The sequence below is a fragment of the Panulirus ornatus genome, chromosome 58 (assembly GCF_036320965.1).
Source record: "Panulirus ornatus isolate Po-2019 chromosome 58, ASM3632096v1, whole genome shotgun sequence".
Classification (NCBI taxonomy): Eukaryota; Metazoa; Arthropoda; class Malacostraca; order Decapoda; family Palinuridae; genus Panulirus; species Panulirus ornatus.
The window spans coordinates 33,054,139-33,078,774 of record NC_092281.1 but is presented as its reverse complement, the minus strand read 5'-3'; the positions used below and the strand labels follow the sequence as shown (position 1 = coordinate 33,078,774).

General features: G+C 41.1%; 1 non-coding gene across 1 annotated transcript; it reads left to right on the top strand.

Moving 5' to 3' along the window:
* Positions 1-11,653: 11,653 nt before the first annotated feature.
* On the top strand, positions 11,654-11,725 carry TRNAA-GGC (transfer RNA alanine (anticodon GGC)). Its single transcript has one exon. It is a non-coding gene; the product is annotated as a tRNA-Ala (tRNA).
* Positions 11,726-24,636: the final 12,911 nt, after the last annotated feature.

Below are 24,636 nucleotides of genomic sequence, written 5' to 3'. Positions count from 1 at the left end.
ACACACACACACACAGAGCCAGGCATACCAACCCGCCACACACACACACACACACACACAGAGCCAGGCATACCAACCCGCCACACACACACACACACACACACACACAGAGCCAGGCATACCAACCCGCCACACACACACACACACACAGAGCCAGGCATACCACAACATGACCAGTTGTGTGAAGGTCAGCCTGGGACCCCCTGTGTACCGATACTTTTGTGATCCATTGTACATATAAGGAAGACATTTACAATGACACACTTCCACTGACGACTATTAGCTCACGAAACCTTGAGAACTGGTTGTTGGTGGTTTGAACAATATCATCACAACCACACATCTCCAGGACAACATCCATGTGCCTCCTACAGTTTAGTGGCTGCACTCCATGCAGGAGCAGGGTATGGTAGACATTTCTGGAGCAAGATTTTAAACTGGACTATGCTATGTCTTTCCTTCCTTTGCCAACGATACCGCCTCGCCGAAGATGACTTGTCATTCCCGGTGTAACCACTTACGGGCGGAGTCCGGTAACACATTGGAAGCCCAAATAAGGAAAGTCTTGTACTGGAAGGATTTATCAAACCAACTCTGATACGTTTCTACAATACTTCTCTCAACCACTCTACTTGGCAGATAATGTTGACAATCTTGTTGAAGAAAAGAATGAACACAGCTTTGTAATACTTGATCAGTTACAAGTGATAAACTTTAATACAAAACTCTAAAACATCGCCCCACACGACAACTTTTAAAGATATTTATAGAAGACATATCTATGTTACATAGAACGTATTTCTTAAAATAATATCTTTATCCGGGAATTGTATCACCTGTATGGATAGACACAGTTATGTAAAACATAATCTATTGTATGAAATGAACTTTAATAACAAAGATACAACGCCTTGCTGAAGAACAATCAACAAATAATTACACCGAATTTCTATATTAGATACAAACATTTTTGCTAGAAATAAACGTAAGAAATGATATTGGGATAAAAGGACGTAAAAATATATATTGTTTATATTAGGGCGAACTCGGTAGTTGGTGAAGCCACGACACAGACCCAGAGCAGTTATTATGTACACTGAATATCATTTGCCATGTATACACTTATGTTAATAATAGTCGAAGCATATATATAACCCGGGATTATCATTAACCATTAAAAGGAGTTTGGGATGAAACAATCTCATTTATACGTATTCCTTGGCCCAGTCTGGTGGACGGTAGCAGATTGAGGTGAGTTTGGCCAATTCTGTCTACATATGTCGTGTTCTTAATTCTATAAAGAATTCAGCAGAAGCTGAAGCCATAACACAGGCCTGACTCTCGTCCCAAGCCTCTCTCTCCTGTCCTGCCTGACTCTCGTCCCAAGCCTCTCTCTCCTGTCCTGCCTGACTCTCGTCCCAAGCCTCTCTCTCCTGTCCAGCCTGACTCTCGTCCCAAGCCTCTCTCTCCTGTCCAGCCTGACTCTCGTCCCAAGCCTCTCTCTCCTGTCCTGCCTGACTCTCGTCCCAAGCCTCTCTCTCCTGTCCTGCCTGACTCTCGTCCCAAGCCTCTCTCTCCTGTCCTGCCTGACTCTCGTCCCAAGCCTCTCTCTCCTGTCCTGCCTGACTCTCGTCCCAAGCCTCTCTCTCCTGTCCTGCCTGACTCTCGTCCCAAGCCTCTCTCTCTTGTCCAGCCTGACTCTCGTCCCAAGCCTCTCTCTCCTGTCCTGCCTGACTCTCGTCCCAAGCCTCTCTCTCCTGTCCTGCCTGACTCTCGTCCCAAGCCTCTCTCTCTTGTCCAGCCTGACTCTCGTCCCAAGCCTCTCTCTCCTGTCCTGCCTGACTCTCGTCCCAAGCCTCTCTCTTGTCCAGCCTGACTCTCGTCCCAAGCCTCTCTCTCCTGTCCTGCCTGACTCTCGTCCCAAGCCTCTCTCTTGTCCAGCCTGACTCTCGTCCCAAGCCTCTCTCTCCTGTCCTGCCTGACTCTCGTCCCAAGCCTCTCTCTCCTGTCCTGCCTGACTCTCGTCCCAAGCCTCTCTCTCCTGTCCAGCCTGACTCTCGTCCCAAGCCTCTCTCTCCTGTCCTGCCTGACTCTCGTCCCAAGCCTCTCTCTCCTGTCCTGCCTGACTCTCGTCCCAAGCCTCTCTCTCTTGTCCAGCCTGACTCTCGTCCCAAGCCTCTCTCTCCTGTCCTGCCTGACTCTCGTCCCAAGCCTCTCTCTCCTGTCCTGCCTGACTCTCGTCCCAAGCCTCTCTCTCTTGTCCAGCCTGACTCTCGTCCCAAGCCTCTCTCTCCTGTCCTGCCTGACTCTCGTCCCAAGCCTCTCTCTCCTGTCCTGCCTGACTCTCGTCCCAAGCCTCTCTCTCTCGAGTCCATACTAACTTTCATGACAATTATCTTTCTCCGTCACAGTGTCTTACCCTAAGCCTCTATTTCCTTCACAGCTTTTCTCACATCTAAAGCCTTTCTCTCGTGTCCAGCCTCTCTCACAGAGTCTCCTCTCTCTCTCTCTCTCTCTCTCTCTCTCTCTCTCTCTCTCTCTCTCTCTCTCTCTCTCTCTCTCTCTCCAGTATGGAATAATTCAGTTAATCAGTTATCATAACGCAGTGGTATATCATGCTACCTTCTCAACCACTGATCTCTCCCTGGCCAGGTAATATACCAACATTGATTAACCCATGTCACCTGCTTTGTGAGAGTAAGTAACATTTATGATATCATTCTTCAACATTAGGAATAATATAGTCATGGTAAGTCGGGAGGCTGGAGCTTAAGTTTATCCTTACTATTGTCTTTATAACAGAAAGTGAAGGGATGCATGTCCTTGGTGATGGGATGTATGACATATTCATGTTCATTCTGTCCAGCTTCTCTTATCATAAGATTACGTCTCATTCACAGCGTCATTCTCATCCCATGCTTCTCTCATTCATAACATTTTTCCACATCCCAAGCCTCTAACGCCTGTCCTGCCTTTCTCATATAAAGTCTCTCTCTTTCACATCATCACTTTCCTGACAAACATATCTCATGTTCAGACTCCCTCATCTCAAGCCTCTCTCACCTCTAAAGCCTCTCTCTTGTACCACTTCTTTCATCCAAAGTCACTCCATCATTCACAACCGTACCCTCATCCCAGGTCAGTCTCTCTGGTACAACCCAACCCTCATCCCAAGCCTCTCTCTGGTACAACCCAACCCTCATCCCAAGCCTCTCTCTGGTACAACCCAACCCTCATCCCAAGCCTCTCTCTGGTACAACCCAACCTTCATCCCAGGTCTCTCTGGTACAACCCAACCTTCATCCCAGGTCTCTCTGGTACAACCCAACCTTCATCCCAGGTCTCTCTGGTACAACCCAACCCTCATCCCAAGCCTCTCTCTGGTACAACCCAACCTTCATCCCAGGTCTCTCTGGTACAACCCAACCTTCATCCCAGGTCTCTCTGGTACAACCCAACCTTCATCCCAGGTCTCTCTGGTACAACCCAACCCTCATCCCAGGTCTCTCTCTCTGGTACAACCCAACCCTCATCCCAGGTCTCTCTGGTACAACCCAACCCTCATCCCAGGTCTCTCTCTCTGGTACAAACATCCCTCATCCCAGGTCTCTCTGGTACAACCCAACCCTCATCCCAGGTCTCTCTCTCTGGTACAACCCAGCCCTCATCCCAAGCCTCTCTCTCTGGTACAACCCAACCCTCATCCCAGGCCTCTCTCTCTGGTACAACCCAACCCTCATCCCAAGCCTCTCTCTCTGGTACAACCCAGCCCCCATCCCAAGCCTCTCTCTCTGGTACAACCCAACCCTTACCCCAAGCCTCTCTTTCCTTCAAAGCCTCACTCTCCGGCCAAACATCTTGTGTTCAGCCTCTCTCATCCCGAGCCTTTCTCTCCTACAAAGCCTCACTCTCATCCCAGGCCTGCCTCTCCCTCCCTCTGCACCAGCGGTATTTCAACATTTTCAGTGTTGCAGGTCCACATGAATTTGGGGAAGAATTAGAGAAATTATGGAACTCTTTATAATGTGTCCCATTTTCTCAACGTTGCTTCAGATCTTACAGTTGCATGTGCCGGGCTACCACAATAACCGCCACCTGATTGCCACTCTCCTGGAGGAGGAGGAAGAAGGTGATGTTGTGATAGTAAACATCACATGATGCATCACTAATGGTCATAAGATCAAACATTATGGCTACACATCCCGACAATCACCAGACTGTGTGTGGCACACCACGAAGGACGGAGTCGCCCGCCAGTCTTGTACGAAGCACAATACAATATCTCACTACTTCCTGCCGCTTTCAGTACTTTCTATCAGTCAAGATACTCACACTACGTACGTACGTACATCGTTCTATTATCCTTTGTACATCTTCACAACTGGCGTTTTGCACCTTATCTGAATGAGTCACATCAAATGGTTATCAAGGATACAGAACACATAACACTTGGCCACTGTCTTTTTTCTTTCATACTCTATTTTTCATATTTGTTTGCCATTTCCCGCAAGAACAAGGTAGCGTCAGGAATAAGTGAATGAATCCTAGAGGGAAACTTAGCTGGGCTCCTTCCTCTATTCCTTCATTTGAAAAGTAATACAGAAGGGGAAGATTTCCAACCCCCCCAGTTCCCAACCCTCAGTCGCCTTCCACGATATGCAGAAGATACGTATGCAGACAAAGAGACAGACAGGCAGACAGACAGACAGACAGACAGACACACACACACACACACACACACACACACACACACACACACACATACACACACACACACACACACACACACACACACACACGGAGTATCGCCGAGAATGGATAAAGGCAAGCAAGGTAAGAATATGTACATGTGTATATATATTCCTATGAGTCCACATGGAAAATGAAACACGATAAGTTCCCAAGTGCACTTTCGTGTAATAATCACATCATCGGGGGAGACACAAGAGAGAAATATAACAGTCAGTTGATGTACATCGAAGAGACCTAGCTAGGACGCCATATGGTAAACATGTGATTGTCCAAGACAGACAACGAGTGTATCATAAACTTATCATTTTGCAAATTCTATCAACAGCAAAGTTATCTAATTTGTATAGACCATCACTAATATTAAGATTATAATTCTTTGTGTATTTAATAAAAGAAGATTCAATGATTTTTCTCGTGGTAATAGAGTCAGAGCTAATAACTAAGATGGCATTACTCCAGTCAGTACAATGATCATAGTTTTTAACGTGATTAAACAAGGCATTTGATTTTTGTCCCGTTCTTATACTATATTTATGTTGCTTAAGTCTAACAGAAAGATCCTTACCAGTCTGCCCAACATGAAATTCATCACAGAGAGAGAGAGAGAGAGAGAGAGAGAGAGAGAGAGAGAGAGAGAGAGAGAGAGAGAGAGAGAGAGAGAGAGAGAGAGAGACTGCACAACCATATTGCCTCCATATGTACTGAGACTCACAACAGCGATACGCCTTACTTGTATATGGTTCATTCAGACCAGACGAGCTTAGCCCACCTGGACAGACGTGAGATGAGACGCGGAATATGACGGTAACATTACCATGTCACGACAGCCACCGACCCACCGGTGCACCACGGATCAGGCGATGCAGAGACGGGCAGCATGATGACGACCCTGGCTGCACCTGGACACTGGGGACGTCCAACATGATGACGACCTTGGCTGCACCTGGACACTGGGGACGTCCAACATGATGACGACCCTGGCTGCACCTGGACACTGGGGACGTCCAACATGATGACGACCCTGGCTGCACCTGGACACTGGGGACGTCCAACATGATGACGACCTTGGCTGCACCTGGACACTGGGGACGTCCAACATGATGACGACCTTGGCTGCACCTGGACACTGGGGACGTCCAACATGATGACGACCCTGGCTGCACCTGGACACTGGGGACGTCCAACATGATGACGACCCTGGCTGCACCTGGACACTGGGGACGTCCAACATGATAACGACCCTGGCTGCACCTGGACACTGGGGACGTCCAACATGATGACGACCCTGGCTGCACCTGGACACTGGGGACGTCCAACATGATGACGACCCTGGCTGCACCTGGACACTGGGGACGTCCAACAGCAGCAGATAATAATGTGGACGAGTCTGCCTCCGCTCGTCAACCACCACCTTACGCTGAAGCCTCATAATGACTGGATGGAGGAAGGTATGGCGATACACCGTCTGTTTACACTTCATGTTTCTCTCGGTTATAAAACTAAAACAAGAAAATAATACTAAGTTTTAGTATTTGTATTGTATGACTACAGTTAACCCTTGTGTTAGTAATACAGTGGCCGGAGTGGCTACTGTGACGTTGATGTAATATCCATTTGATAAATCTCTATCTAGATATGACCTTCAGTCATAAAGACTGCACCACAAACCTTTCATTGCCTTGAAATCTTAAGAGAATCAATGTTAACCTTTGTATGTTTTATATATGATCCAGTGACTTTAACCCCAGCCACCGTTGTACACAGTCATATCCCTGATATGTGGACACCTGGAACGTTGTAGATAATTTATCATGAAGGTCCCAGTACTGTGTCCACGCCACACCCACTCCAACAAAGGGCGCCTGTGGACGACGATGACGAAGGGAGGCTCTTCAAGCAAACCTCATCATAAGTTTACAAGGACGATCTCTTTGTGTTTTCTGTCATCTACTAAGGAATATTTGTCAAGCGTTTGGTGTGTCCACAACTGTTTTATACCTTCGGAGTTATATTTCTTTCTCTTGTGTATCACTATCATTGACTCTCGGGTCGCATGAGTTTCACTACAACGAAATTCGCAGACGTTACTAAAGGTGAGACGTAAGACCACGTCAGGTAGTTAACAGATGCGACAACTTGACATAACTATCGTAAAATGGTACATTGGATTGTGTTTCCTGCTTGTTTAATTCTTGCTTTGTTTGCATTAACATTTGTCTATTGATTTATAGATTATGGCTGGAGGTAACCAGTGTCAACTCTTCATAATTAATGATGGTCTGTGGTAGGTTTACTCCCTACACCCATCATCCTTCTTGTTCCCAAATCTATTTCAGACCACCCAGACCACTGGTGCCTTGTGGATGTACCAATGTGACCCTATGTTCGTACAATTGTTCTTAAGCCCGTTTCTTAGGCAGTGTTACCTCTGTGTTTTGTGAAAATTGTCTCCTTACCAGCGAGTATTGTAAGAAAATGGTTTAATAGTCTATCTTGCAACTGCATCAGCTACTACAGATAATCAGAAAGTGTAAACATTCAGCGGTTCATGAATGCCAAGCGGTTGTTCAAGCCAGGCAAAATGTGTGGATGACCTTGACGGAGTAAGCAATGTGTTGATGAAGTTATGGCCAGTGGTGTGGCGAGGGAGGGTCTGGGCAGGCAGGACACGATTGAGTGATGTTTCGTATCGTCAAGCCTCATTCCTTCCCTTGTCTATGTTTTACTTTTGATGACATTCATAGAGAATGCAGCTAAGGAGTTACGTTTTCTATACACAACATAGATGCTATTCGTGTTTACAAAATCGTAGTTTACTTGCAAACGGTAAAATCACTCATATGTAGCTTTGCCAGGTTTCCTCCTTAATTTGTTCTCCATATTAGATTCATCATACGTCAACGTAACAACTTAAAACAGAGATGGTCACGAAGTACAAAGATTAAAAATGATGAAAGGCTTTGATAATCTCGATCTAACAAATTACCTAAGGCTAGATCTTCTGATCTAAATCGTATTAATGGATGCAGTCTGGTGGGAAAACATTCTACCTTCACTGAGGCCAAGTGTTATTTGCTCAACCTAATTGTTAACATACAGACTGATGATTCCCCTGCAACTTCCATGGTATACACACTGACCAACTTGGCAAGTGGTACACCGAGTACAACGCCACACCTCCTGACTCCTTCCCAACCCACATGATGAAGGTCATGGACAACTTGTATGACCGCTACCTAACATTACCTGGACCCAAGATGACATTAAAAATTATTGATAAATTCTATCTTGCTTGAGAGAACAAAATCTTTAATACTAAAGAATGATGGAAAGAAACAGCAAGATAATATCTTGCGAGATAAAGTGTGTCGATCACCGCAGACATAATTGAGGATACAACATAGAATAGAGAATTTGTCTCTGATGATGCTCTTGCCTCCTCTGACGTCCACATGTTATCCACATAAACACAGTACGTTACTACAGTACATACAGTAATATCAGTCGTAACAACACTATGTATGTAGTCGTGATTACCGTAACATGTGAGTGGCAAGATTGGATGACGTAACGTAACAATATCAGACTTCATCATTCTCAATAGTTTAGGTGGATCATGTAATATTTTACGTTGCTTCATGTTTTATCAGATGATCAAATGATGGCTGGTCTAATGACCTTCACAAGTCAGTGGTCATTAAATCCCACACAGCAACCAACCACTCAGGATGACCAGGAGGGAGCCACCTGGTGCAGACCAAGTGTACCAGCCTGGTGGAGAGGATCAACTGCTCCACCTCAGGATAAGAGCTGCTCAAGTTCTGTAGTGAGGGACACTCCAAGTGGCATGTGAAACTACCAGTCTTAGTTATAAACTACCGCCAGCCCGGCTGGCCGGTGGGTGGCTGTGGCCAACATGAACCCAGGGGCTACACACACACACACACACACACACACACACACCGCCCACTGACCTGACCACCACCACTGTGACCTGACCACGTGTGGCATGTAGCTCATCCTTGGACAACATTAATCAAATACCTAGACAGAATTTTTATGTTACATAAAAGACATTTCTTGATAGTAAACATAAGAAATGATGATGAAAGATAAGGGACGCTATTAGAGGTAAATATTTTGTTAAAATATGAAATACTCTTCCTCAAACTAGCTCCCTGTACTGTATTTTATTTTACATACCCAGAGGAAAATATATTGTATGGTTAATCACTATAAAGGTTCATGTTTAACAGGTTTTCTATTTCTGATAGTATTTCACTGATTCAGGTTTAAGAACCTTGGTTCTGAACAACCATTATAATGCAACACAATACATATTTACCATAAATAAATCATTTATCACAATAACCATTATGTTTGGACCAGATTCTTTAAGTCCTCAATCACGTTTGTTAATATATAAGGAATTTTACCGCCACATTTCAATACATAACATATATCTACACGTGTGTAAATATATGTATATGTTTTTATAAATTTTTCTTTGGCTTTTATAATCAAGGTGTAAGATATCCGTCTGAAGTAAATACTAGATAATATTATATGTTATGTGTGTGTGTGTGTGTGTGTGTGTGTGTGTGTGTGTGAGCGCACACAGGAGTGAAAACATATTTTACACTTACAAGGTTAACAGACGAGGCAACACGAGTGTACAAATCCTTCCTCAAAAGACTCACGTGATAATGATTAAAGTAGTACACACACACACACACACACACACACACACACACACACACACACACACACACACACACACACACACACACACACACACACAGAGCGGCGCCAGGCTGGAGGCGGGGCATCGTGACGTCACAGGCAAGTCCCTCCCCCCGCCAGATCCAAACATGTGTTGTGTCTGGTGATGGCGGTTCAAGATTTCCCACATTTATATTGATCTTTATATTATCATCCACTCCCAAAGTCACCTGGCATTCTTGTGTTTCAACAACAGACGTGATATATGCAACACCAGGCAAACATTGTACCATTATCTGATAGGTTAATTGGTGCAGAATCAAGAACCAGTGAATTTCATCGCCGCCATAAGTAAGTAAGGAAGGTGACTTTAATGATGATAAATACGACCTGGTATGGCTGTGTCTACACACTACCGCCATCTGCTCAACATTGTACATACCAACCTTTAAACTGTGACATTCAACCACAAGGTTTAAGGTCGCTCATGAAAACGCGAACTTAAAATCTATCCATTTAAATCTACCATTCATCAATCAACATTTAAACACCGTCATTTGAACGTAAACCTTCCAGCTGCGTTATTTTACCAGAGTCCTTTAAGATACGTCATATAAACACAAAACTTGAATGTACGTTAAGCTTGTGCAAACCATCATTGAATCTCAAACTTTTGAATTAGAATTGTAATGAAATTGCGAACTTTTAACTCTGTCAAATTACAGCTATTGTACAAAATGATTTACTTAATTGACAAATTTTAATGTCAGTTAATTTAACGATATCCTTTGTGGTTCATCTTTGAAGCACAAATCTTTAAACTTTGTCTCTAGAACTGAACACAACCATTACGTTTCATAACTGGAATGGAAATTTGAATAATCTATCAAAATTCGTCATATAACGCGAACTTTTAAATCCTTCCATTCAGTTGGGCCGTTACTTGCCTGGCTCCTGCCATTCATAATATGTCCTTTTATATTGTATGTTGACTACGCTCTCATTCATTCGTCATTTGGATCGTCTCACTGATATTCCATTCATAAACTTCATTCCTAAAGCTTATTTTTGACCGCCATGTTGCTTTAAGGTTCATAATTCTTTGTGTATTTAATGATAGAAGATTCAATGATATTTCTCGTGATACTGGAATTAGAGTTAATAATGCCATCTCAGTTTTTAACTCTAACTCAAGTACCACGAAAAATATAATTGAATCTTCTATTACTGAATACACAAAGAATTATAATCTTAATATTAGTGATGGTCTATACAAATTGGATAACTTTAATGTTGATAAAATTTGTAAACAATTCACCTTCTTGTCCACATAATAAGTTTATGATACGCTTGTTGTCTGTCTTGGACAATCACATGTTTACCATATGGCGTCCTAGCTACGTTTCTCCGTTGTATATCAACTGACTGTTATATTTCTCTCTTGTGTCTCCCCTGATGATGTGAGTTTTACACGAAAGTGCACTTGGGAACTTATCGTGTTTATTTTCCCCGTGGACTCATAAGAATATACTTGATCACGTGCAAAATTGTAATCCTTTCCAATATATATATATATATATATATATATATATATATATATATATATATATATATATATATATATATATATATATATATATATATATATATATATATATATCCCTAGGGATAGGGGAGAAAGAATACTTTCCACGTATTCCCTGCGTGTCGTAGAAAGCGACTAAAGGGGGAGGGAGCGGGGGGCTGGAAATCCTCCCCTCTCATCATTTTTTTTTTCAATTTTCCAAAAGAAGGAACAGAAAAGGGGGCCAGGTGAGGATATTCCCTCAAAGGCCCAGTTCTCTGTTCTTAACCCTACCTCGCTAATGCGGGAAATGGTGAATAGTTTAATATATATATATATATATATATATATATATATATATATATATATATATATATATATATATATACATATATATGTATATATATATTTATATATATATATATTTATATATAAATAAAATAAAATAAAAAAGTAAAACATTTCTTCGTGGAAAATTGAGAGGAAAACACGACAGCAACATGGAGATTTACCCTGTGGTTATTTTGCCGGCAAGTCGGCAACGGTCGGTCAAACAGTATTTTGCCGTGGTAATCTCAGTACTTCATATAATACTATGTCACAAAATATGTTCTTGGGGGCGTAGCTCAGTGGTAGAGCACTCGCTTGGCATGCGAGAGGACCCGGGTTCAAACCCCGGCGCCTCCATTTTTTATTTGTGAAATTCATTGTTTTCAGTCTTGTGTGTGTGCGTATATATATATATATATATATATATATATATATATATATATATATATATATATATATATATATCGTTCGATCAGTCAAGTTAAGCAACGTTGGGTCTGGTCAGTACTTGGATGGGTGACCGTCTGGGAACACCAGATGCTGTTATCCCTGGGGATAGGGAAGAAAGTATACTTGCCACGTATTCCCTGCGTGTCGTACAAGGCGACTAAAAGGGTAGGGAGGAGAAGGCCCGAAATCCTTTACTCTCATTTTCAGTTTTTCTAAAGACGGAACAGAGAAGACATAAAGATATTGTAAAGATGTAACTAATATAAGATATAAGAATGAATGGAAGATACGGATGTAGCTGAAACAAGGAGTAATGAAGATTAAGGTGCAATGAAAATTATTCTGTAGTGAAGATAAATGTATATGTTAAAATTTTGTATTGAACATCAAGAAGTAATGATAATGATGAGAGTGTAGTGACGATTAGGGTTTAGTTAGGGAATAGTGACAATTGCCTTTACAATGATACTAAGGAGGTAACACAATGAGGAACACAAACTTTACAAAGCTACGTTCAAGTCAGACTTTGAACTAAGTTCGGTAAACAGAAGGATGATGTTAAGATGAGAGTGTAGTGAGGAAGAGTATAGTGATGATAAGGATATTGTCAAGATAGGTTGTACTGAAGGAAAGAATGTAGTGAAGATACGAATGTAGTTGAGATAAGGGTTATTAAAGAGTAAAGTTTATTCAAAATAATTATGTAGTGAAGATAAGAACTACTTTTAGTGAACATCAGGGAGTGCAAGGATGATGGTATGGTAGAAATAACGGTGTAGTGAAGAAGAGGGTATAGCGAAGATATCATTAAGTGAAAATAAGCTAATAGTGAAGATACACGTTGGTGAATATGAGGTAGTTGTGAACTTAACCTTGTTGACCTGATCCCCCAAATCCTGCAAACTACGTTCACGGGCGGATCCAAAGGCAACCGAAGAGGCTATTTCTCTGTGTATTGTTAGTGGTGGTAGTGGTGTGTAGGTGTGTGTAATCATCTATTTGCACTGTATTAGGGTGGAGGTTTACACTCATGGAGCCCCGTGTAAGTACGTTGTTTGTGTGAGCGGAAAAATCTAAAGCCTTCCTTGAAACCAGCTCAGTCAAGATAAGGTCATATGAAGATGAGGTTGTAGTGAAGATTATAATAGGCCTTGCATAGTGAAGATAAAGGGATTAAGGAGAGGAGATATAGTAAAGAAGATTATCGTGAACACAAAAGGATTCAAGCTACGTGCAGGGTCGGCCTACGGGCTCAATTGAACTTACATTTTAGGTCAAAGGCATCACCAATACACCCCGGCTAGCCTTAAAGTTTATCCGTGCACACACACACACACACACACACACACACACACACACATATATATATATATATATATATATATATATATATATATATATATATATATATATATATATATATATATATATATATATATATATATATATATATATATATATATATACATATATATATATATATATATATATATATATATCATCCCTGGGGATAGGGGAGAAAGAATACTTCCCACGTATTCCCTGCGTGTCGTAGAAGGCGACTAAAAGGGGAGGGAGCGGGTGGCTGGAAATCCTCCCCTCTCTTGTTTTTTTTTAATTTTCCAAGAGAAGGAACAGAGAAGGGGGTCAGGTGGGGATAATCCCTATAAGGCCCAGTTCTCTGTTCTTAACGCTACCTCGCTAACGCGGGAAATGGCAAATAGTATGAAAGAATATATACGTATATATATATTGGAAAGGAAATGCCTTGATGAATAAGTGATGCCAAGATGTGTCCTACCTCAACGATTGTTGTAGCTGTCTGGTCGACCATTTCACCAATTCCAAAACGTCATTTTAAAGAAACACATTGAATTAAAGAAACTTGCAATGGAGGAGACTTTTCTCATTACAAGAGAGAAGAAACTTGCCTTTCAAATGGCAATACCGACATATTGGAAGAACCGGATGTTGGACTATTGCTATGATAGATTAAGGAATGAAAGCAATAGGCTACAAAATGACACTAAATTGTAAGTTGGACCATCTTATTAATAACAGCGACTGGAGTATGAACACAAACCCTTCTTTTGTGATAAACCTGTCTGATAAACAACTAGATAAAGATTCCTTGTGTGAATTAGGCTCTAGATTAAGTTTTGTGTGCTCTAACAGGGAAGCCATCTGTGTAGATGTCACATAGTCTTTTTGTAATTTAGAGAAATACAGTAATTTAAATATTGATGAAATTAATATCTGTAAGATTTAGTGTATGCCAGTTTGTCAAAACCAGTGGAATCTAGTTGCCCTAAAAGATTTATAAGAGCTATTAACACCTTAAAAGAAGACAAGGATATAAATATTACTAAAGTAGATAAGGCTAACACTGTTGTGAATTTAGGCAAAGTAACTTTTTATCTAAATTGAATTTTCTTTTAAATGATGACACAACATATTCTAAACTCAGTAAAAATCCCTTAGAAGCAGTTAATTACCATTTCAATAAAGAAATGAAGGTGCTGTTGAAAGTTAATGGTTTTCTTATCAAAGTTTGTCATCTTTGTCCCCTTCATGCCCATATATGTATGGGCTTATCAAAACACATAAACAGAATTTTCCAGCAAGACCTATAGTGAGTTCAGTAGGCTCCATCACATATAGATTGTCAAAATGGTTAGTTTTTTTATCAAACCATTTAGTGGGTAAGGTGTCAAATTCTAATATCATGAACAATATACATTTAGTCAACAAGCTAAACAATGTCAATGCTAATTTTGATTTCAAACTAGTCAGCTTCGATGTTTCCTCACTTTTCACAAAAGTTCCAGTTGATGACCTTTTAGAATATCTATTTGATGTCTTGGATGATATTCACTTACCTGTTTCAAAGATTGTTTTCATTGATCTGATAGAATTATGTATAAAAGATTGCGTATTTCAATTCAAAAGAGATTATTTTGCTCAAAAATTTGGCATGGCAATGGGTAATCCTCTTTCACCTGCACTAAGTAATCTTTATATGGAATTTTTTGAAACAAAATTACTAAAGGATATTTTACCTTCTAATGCAATTTGGTTTAGGTTTGTAGATGATGTTCTTTGTGTTTGGCCAACAAATGAAGATTTACAAATATTTCTCCCCTTACTTAACAATTTAGTACCTTCCATCAAATCTACTGTAGAAAATGAAAATAATGGTATGTTACCATTTTTAGATTGCATGATCCATAGGCAAGGAAACAAGTTTAAGTTTAGCATATACAGAAAACCTACCAATGTCTGCTCATATATCCATTATTACTCATCTCAACATGACAGTTAAATTATCATATATATATATATATATATATATATATATATATATATATATATATATATATATATATATATATATATATATATATTTTTTTTTTATACTTTGTCGCTGTCTCCCGCGTTTGCGAGGTAGCGCAAGGAAACAGACGAAAGAAATGCCCCCCCCCCCATACACATGTATATACATACGTCCACACACGCAAATATACATACCTACACAGCTTTCCATGGTTTACCCCAGACGCTTCACATGCCTTGATTCAATCCACTGACAGCACGTCAACCCCGGTATACCACATCGCTCCAATTCACTCTATTCTTTGCCCTCCTTTCACCCTCCTGCATGTTCAGGCCCCGATCACACAAAATCTTTTTCACTCCATCTTTCCACCTCCAATTTGGTCTCCCTCTTCTCCTCGTTCCCTCCACCTCCGACACATATATCCTCTTGGTCAATCTTTCCTCACTCATTCTCTCCATGTGCCCAAACCACTTCAAAACACCCTCTTCTGCTCTCTCAACCACGCTCTTTTTATTTCCACACATCTCTCTTACCCTTACGTTACTCACGCGATCAAACCACCTCACACCACACATTGTCCTCAAACATCTCATTTCCAGCACATCCATCCTCCTGCGCACAACTCTATCCATAGCCCACGCCTCGCACCCATACAACATTGTTGGAACCACTATTCCTTCAAACATACCCATTTTTGCTTTCCGAGATAATGTTCTCGACTTCCACACATTCTTCAAGGCCCCCAGAAATTTCGCCCCCTCCCCCACCCTATGATCCACTTCCGCTTCCATGGTTCCATCCGCTGCCAGATCCACTCCCAGATATCTAAAACACTTCACTTCCTCCAGTTTTTCTCCATTCAAACTCACCTCCCAATTGACTTGACCCTCAACCCTACTGTACCTAATAACCTTGCTCTTATTCACATTTACTCTTAACTTTCTTCTTTCACACACTTTACCAAACTCAGTCACCAGCTTCTGCAGTTTCTCACATGAATCAGCCACCAGCGCTGTATCATCAGCGAACAACAACTGACTCACTTCCCAAGCTCTCTCATCCCCAACAGACTTCATACTTGCCCCTCTTTCCAAAACTCTTGCATTTACCTCCCTAACAACCCCATCCATAAACAAATTAAACAACCATGGAGACATCACACAATCCTGCCGCAAACCTACATTCACTGAGAACCAATCACTTTCCTCTCTTCCTACACGTACACATGCCTTACATCCTCGATAAAAACTTTTCACTGCTTCTAACAACTTTCCTCCCACACCATATATTCTTAATACCTTCCACAGAGCATCTCTATCAACTCTATCATATGCCTTCTCCAGATCCATAAATGCTACATACAACTCCATTTGCTTTTCTAAGTATTTCTCACATACATTCTTCAAAGCAAACACCTGATCCACACATCCTCTACCACTTCTGAAACCACACTGCTCTTCCCCAATCTGATGCTCTGTACATGCCTTCACCCTCTCAATCAATACCCTCCCATATAATTTAATGCCACAAAAGATGCTTGTGGCATGAGAAGAGTGGGAGGTGGGTTGATTAGAAAGGGTAGTGAGTGGTGGGATGAAGAAGTAAGATTATTAGTGAAAGAGAAGAGACAGGCATTTGGACGATTTTTGCAGGGAAAAAATGAAATTGAGTGGGAGATGTATAAAAGAAAGAGACAGGAGGTCAAGAGAAAGGTGCAAGAGGTGAAAAAAAGGGCAAATGAGAGTTGGGGTGAGAGAGTATCATTAAATTTTAGGGAGAATAAAAAGATGTTCTGGAAGGAGGTAAATAAAGTGCGTAAGACAAGGGAGCAAATGGGAACTTCAGTGAAGGGCGCAAATGGGGAGGTGATAACAAGTAGTGGTGATGTGAGAAGGAGATGGAGTGAGTATTTTGAAGGTTTGTTGAATGTGTTTGATGATAGAGTGGCAGATATAGGGTGTTTTGGTCGAGGTGGTGCGCAAAGTGAGAGGGTTAGGGAAAATGATTTGGTAAACAGAGAAGAGGTAGTGAAAGCTTTGTGGAAGATGAAAGCCGGCAAGGCAGCAGGTTTGGATGGTATTGCAGTGGAATTTATTAAAAAAGGGGGTGACTGTATTGTTGACTGGTTGGTAAGGTTATTTAATGTATGTATGACTCATGGTGAGGTGCCTGAGGATTGGCGGAATGCGTGCATAGTGCCATTGTACAAAGGCAAAGGGGATAAGAGTGAGTGCTCAAATTACAGAGGTATAAGTTTGTTGAGTATTCCTGGTAAATTATATATATATATATATATATATATATATATATATATATATATATATATATATATATATATATATATATATATATATATTGGAAAGGATCACAATTTTGAGCGTGATCAAGATATTCCTATAAGTCCACGGGGAAAATGAAACACGATAAGTTCCCGAGTTCACTTTCGTGTAAAACTCACATCATCAGTGGAGACACAAGAGAGAAATATAACAGTCAGTTGATATACAACGAAGAGACGTAGCTAGGACGCCATTTGGTAAACATGTGATTGACCAAGACAGAGAACGAGCGTATCATAAACTTATCATTTTACAAATTTTATCAACACTAAAGTTATCTAATTTGTACAGACCATCACTGATATTGAGATTATAATTCTTTGTGTATTTAATAATAGAAGATTACTCCAGCTCTATTACCACTAGAAATATCATTGGATCTTCTATCATTAAATACACAAAGAATTATAATCCTATCATTAGTGATGGTCTATACAAATTAGATAACTTTATTCTGCACATTAGCCTTCTATTAACCCCGTTATCGCTGTCGTTTATCCGTTTATTTCTGGCATTTTCCTCAAAGTATACCTGACTTTATAAGATATTTTTCTAAACGACTTTTGGAAGTATTTATGGTTTTAGCATTCACTACGTCTGACGGTAACTTATTCCAGTGTTAAACCACACCTAGAGGAAAAGAAACTTTATCCCACGTCCTTTTACATCATTTAGCTTTGAGTTTTATTCCATTTGTCTTGGTAACCGCATTTTCTTGTATTTCGAAAAGATGCTCTAGGTTTACTTTATTGAACTTATTCAGAATTTTGAACACTTGGATTAAGTCGCTGCGAAGTCAACGTGTCTTAAGGGAGAAGAGATCCAATCATTATAGCCTCTCTTCGTATACCAGATTTCTAAAGGATGAATTCCAGATTTCTTCAACTTGCCTGTCGGCTGATAGAGAGAGAGAGAGAGAGAGAGAGAGAGAACCTACCTACGAGTATTTACGATCACAAAAAAATACTGAAAACAAAGGCCCCGCCGGGAATCGAACCCGGGCCAACTGTTTATGAGGCAGATGTGCTAACCACTACATCACGGAGCCACTTGTCATTGTCAGAAAAATTTCTTATATATCAACAAACGTGACTGAGACTTAAAGAATCTGGTACAAACATAATGGTTATTGTGATAAATGATTTGTTTATGATAAATCTAAATTGTGTTGCATTATAATGATTGTTCAGAACCAAGATCTTTAAGCCTGAATCCTTAAGATTATATAAGATATAATAAAAACATGTTAGAAACATAAGAATTTGATTTTAAAGAACAGAACGCATTATCATGTGGGTATCTAAGTGAAAATGCAATACAAGGAGTTAGTTTATGGCAGGAGTATTTTATCTTTGAACAAAATATCTACATCTACGTCCCTGATCTTTCATCATCATTTCTTATGTTTACTATCAAGAAAAATCTTTTATCTAACATAAAAATTCTGTATAGGTATTTGATTAATGTTCCCCACGACGCGTTGTATAACTCTTCGTTAGTGAAGTTCATTTCGTGTAATAGATCATGTATTACAAAGTTGTGTCTATCCACACAAGTGTTACATGTCCCAGGTAAAGATATATTCTAGAGATAGTGTATATCTAACATATATATGTGTTTTATAAATATTTATAAAAAGTTTTCCTGAGGGACAATACCTAAGACTTTCGTATTAAAGTTGATCAGTTGTAAGTGATCAAGCATTACAAAGGTGTGTCCATTGCCACAGGTGCTACTGATCCCGGGTCAAGGTATTTCACCATCTTTGTATCTTTAACCTTTCTAGTTATAGAGGTTTCATCCCTGATTCCATCCTCACAATCGATGTATGTGGTTTGTGTTGTCTTAACATATCATTAGTCAGTTGAAATGGAGAACATGCTTCTGAGCCTTGCCACTCTAATCTGTCTTCCACATGCTATTCAAGAGGGGTTACCGGATTCCGCCTATGTGTTTACGCCAGAAGTAACAAGTTACCTCCGGACGTCATCATCTTTTATTACTTTTGATGTTTTGAAAAATTTGGGTAACAGATTTGGTTTTATGATATTAATAAGGATGTTAAAATTCACATATTATATTCTTTATTTGTCACTTAGTTAGATCAAGTTCGTCAATCTTGATTGTTTGTGTCTATTTGATATTCATATACATTTCCTCTAAAAAGTAATTATATCAGTTCATATTGAATATTTCTAAGGAAAAGTCTATAATTTTTTCATTAGTATTCATCACAGTAGAATAAACAAGTCTATTTTTCAAAGTATATCTAATAAATATTCCTAAAATTTTGAAGAATATAAACTCATAACTTGTTTAAGACCTTCTAAACCTTGTGCTGATAATAACTACATTACGTTTCTGTAGACAATATCGTTTTAATGCGTAAAACCAGGATAAAAAGATTGTAATATAAAATTTGATGGTATTATGTTTAGGTTGTTGAAGATATTACTGATTTCTACATGTAAAACATTTATTCTTTATATTCTTATTTATTTTGCTTTGTCGCTGTCTCCAGCGTTAGGGAGGTAGCGCAAGGAAACAGACGAAAGAATGGCCCAACCCGCCCACATACCCATGTATATACATACACGTCCACACACGCAAATACACATACCTATACATCTCAATATACACACAGACATATCCATATATACTCATGTACATAATTCATACTGTCTGCCTTTATTTGTTCCCATCGCCACCTCGCCACACATGGAATAACATCCCCCTCCCCCTTCATGTGTGCGAGGTAGCGCTAGGAAAGGACACCAAAGGCCCCATTCGTTCACACTCAGTCTCTAGCTGTCATGTAATAATGCACCGAAACCACAGCTGCCTTTCCACATCCAGGCCCCACACAACTTTCCATGGTTTACCCCAGACGCTTCACATACCCTGGTTCAATCCATTGACAACACGTCGACCCCGGTATACCACATCGTTCCAATTCACTCTATTCCTTGCACGCCTTTCACCCTCCTGCATGTTCAGGCCCCGATCACTGGAAATCTTTTTCACTCCATCTCTCCACCCCCAATTTGGTCTCCCACTTCTCCTCGTTCCCTCCACCTCTGACACATATATCCTCTTGGTCAATCTTTCCTCACTCATTCTCTCCATGTGACCAAACCATTTCAAAACACCCTCTTCTGCTCTCTCAACCACACTCTTTTTATTTCCACACATCTCTCCTACCCTTACGTTACTCACGCGATCAAACCACCTCACACCACACATTGTCCTCAAACATCTCATTTCCAGCACATCCATCCTCCTGCGCACATCTCTATCCATAGCCCACGCCTCGCAACCATACAACATTGTTGGAACCACTACTCCTTCAAACATACCCATTTTTGCTTTCCGAGATAATGTTCTCGACTTCCAAACACTCTTCAAGGCTTCCAGAATTTTCGCCCCCTCCCCCACCCTATGATTCACTTCCGCTTCCATGGTTCCATCCGCTGCCAGATCCACTCCCAGATATCTAAAACACTTTACTTCCTCCAGTTTATTATACTGTGAGTTACATAGAGTTAGATGCATGTTGCCACGGGCTCACTGTTCCCACGGGCTACTGTTAATCAGGATGTTTGAACACGTAAGACCTGATCTGTTATTTGAACACGTTGTTGAATTGGTGTTGACGGACAAACGGTCGTCACATCTACTTCATATTTCTACGTCTGGTGTTGCCAGCAGTCATACAAGCCTACCTGACACAGTCTTGGCGCTCGCTCCGTTGGACATTAAGGGCGGAAACTACGGCCAGCTACATTCTCCATCACCCGTACCTCAATGCATTGAAGATACGCTTTTATTGCATTGCTGACACTGTGCCGCTTGCAAGGGCATCAAGACAGTGCCACCGCCGTGCAGTGTTGTCATCACATCCAGACGTGTCAAGCAAGGTCAGCCATCCTGCCAACACCAACGTGGAGGTCATCTTGTCAACCGCTCCAGAGACGCGTCATCATCAGCCGTGGCGACATCCCAGACGTCAGCATCGCGTGGTCCAGCCCTTGTCGCTCACTCAACTTTCCTGCTAGCGAGTCGCTACTCTGCACACATCTTCACCTCGCTACACCCAGCGAGTCGCTGCTCTGCACATATCTTCACCTCGCTACACCCAGCGAGTCGCTACTCTGCACACATCTTCACCTCGCTACACTCAGCGAGTCGCTACTCTGCACACATCTTCACCTCGCTACACCCAGCGAGTCGCTACTCTGCACACATCTTCACCTCGCTACACCCAGCGAGCCGCTACTCTGCACACATCTTCACCTCGCTACACCCAGCGAGTCGCTACTCTGCACACATCTTCACCTCGCTACACCCAGTGAGCAGCTACTCTGCACACGTCTTCACCTCGCAACACCCAGCGAGTCGCTACTCTGCACACATCTTCACCTCGCTACACCCAGCGAGCCGCTACTCTGCACACATCTTCACCTCGCTAGACCCAAGACGTCTTCGTGAGCGAATCTCCCATTCAGATAAGAACTGTGTCAAAATGGTTCACTCTGTGAGGTATGCTTCTTTTGTGTGTTACTAGTTCCTAGTCTATAAATATAGACATATATATACTTTTGGGTGATATGATTATTCATCTTTGTAGTTTAGCAAATTAATCTAAGTTTTCAGTTATTCTTGCATATATTCTTTCTTATGTTTTCATACATCGGTACTATAGTTTTTAGTGATGATTACTTTCATATATAGAGTCCATTATTGATATGTTATACTATTATGTGCACCTCTCACATACAGAATCTTGTATTCATATGTTATACTGATATGCCAGCCTTTTATTGCCTTTATATCATTACAATATTTCCAAATGATATTCATGTTATGTATTTTGGATTATGTCAATAGCGTTAACTATATTTCAAATTTTTGTGAGTTATTACTTACACACTTTATGTAAGATTGTATTACATGTCTGAAGATATTCCATGCGGTAATCGTAAAGGTTCATATGTACTTAGGAAATTACCTAGAATCTCTTATTATAAACGGAACCAGCCTTCTAAAATGGTGACGTCACACAAAGTTGTTTTGACAGATTCTGGTGACACAGATGACCCACAGAAACCTTCTCACACGTTACCACACCCACACCCACCTCCCCCTCCACATCACAAAACCTCAGGACAATCAAATCCTTCACAAAAAAACTGTTTTCACACTAAAACAAGCTAGGGAACCACACGAGTTATTTGATGGTAAACTGTCAAATTTTGATCGGTGGATTAGAAATGCAGAGGACATTGTTGAACATAATGGTGATTCAGGAGACAGAGCGCTTATATCGGCTGCTAAAAATCTCATTGATTTCCACCAGCCTAACAATTAAGCTAGGGTTGTCTATGACTCAGATGACATTGGAAACTGTACATCTTGGGAGGAATTTAAAACGTTGTTTAAATTAGGTTGTGAGGAATCATTCTCAGATAGTTCACTACACGTCCTTTAACGTGCTCTTAACACAACATACTTGGATGATACGTCAGTCCCTGATCACTGGAGTACCTTACATGGAAGAATGAGATTAGTTAGGCAGGCTTATGAATCCTCATCATGCATATCGGCCATGATGAATCCTGAAACTCATGTGCAAACATTCATGTGTTTATTACACATAACCTTCATCCTCAAGGACCTGACCTCCAGACGTAAGACGACGGTTACTTAATGAGAACATCGACCCATCATTGTGGGTCAGTAACAAAAGTGTTGAATTACACTCAAAAGAAAGGTGGATATCACAACACCAAGACACTGGGGAGGGTGTCGGCTTCCCAAAGTGTGAGGAAACATTCTAGTGGTCAACACAATCATTCTTCTCACGGTCAAATACAGCGATTCAGTGATGACAAACACTCACATAAAGTGACGTGCTTCCGGTGTGGCCAACCAGGACATAAAGCGAATGTGTGTCCTTACACATGGGACTCATTCTCACGTGAGCCTCGACCAGAACAACAAACGCAGTCAACAACCCATGTCATCACATCCTCGGTCGTCACAATTCTGCCGACCTAGTCATGATTTCCTCCAGTCAGACATCAGGCTGACCTTCACCCGCTCGCGCCCAACACCACCAAGCAGGTGTTCATATCATAGGAACGCTAGACACACTTCAGCGGAATGCCGAGCATTAGCTAGACAGACGTCACCTAACACAGGTTCATCATGTCATTATCAACAATGACAATCTCTCGCTCATGACAAGACTCCATCACATAAGGAACTCTTAAGACATTTTCGTTCTTCGCCATTTTCTCACATTACAAGTTTCGATTTAGTGGCTTCTTTCTAGAATAAGCCAATCACAATCTTTCTAGACAGCGGCGCGGAAGCAGATGTCATTCATTAAGAATTTATTCAACCATTAATGTGGCGCACTCAACTTGTTCAATGCTCGGACTTTTACCCATCCCTTCAAAGTATCTCAAATGAAAATCTCGACGTAAGGGGCACTATTAAAATGAACATTCGCATAGGCGACTCGGTCATTACCGTAACCCCTTACATTGTTCGTGGTGTAACTTTTCCTGCTAACTTGTTACTAGGACGCCACTCTATGTGGCACAACATAAGATCTGTCCTATTTATCATGAATGTGTTTGTGTTGATAATACGTTCCTGCCGTTGTCAGAGAAGAGTTCTCACTCAGTCAGAGTCATTAATACATCTGCTCCCACGTCCTGCTTCACGGTAGACAATACGCATCCCTTTTACTTTTCTACTCATTGTCCTGGTAAACTGAGAACCAACATGACTCTGCATAGTAACACATTAACGAAGGTTCCTCTCTCACTTTCTCGAACATGGATGAATGATCATGGACTGAGACATAGTCAGGGTGATCTCGCACTAAGAGTAGTTGCTGAACCTTCATCACTAACTGTCAAAGGACTATCGATGGATGCCTCTATTCATGAGACCGCAGATGGAGAGGTCACCATATACATTGCATATACGGGACCCCACTCCTGTCCGTCTCCGTAGAGGGGCCAAGCTTGTGGAATTCTCCGTTTTGAAGTCGGGAATTCAAGACGAGGAGTTGCATGAGTTTAACATCCGTCTAGTCTCACATTCCATTAACCCACCACCACCTACTCCTC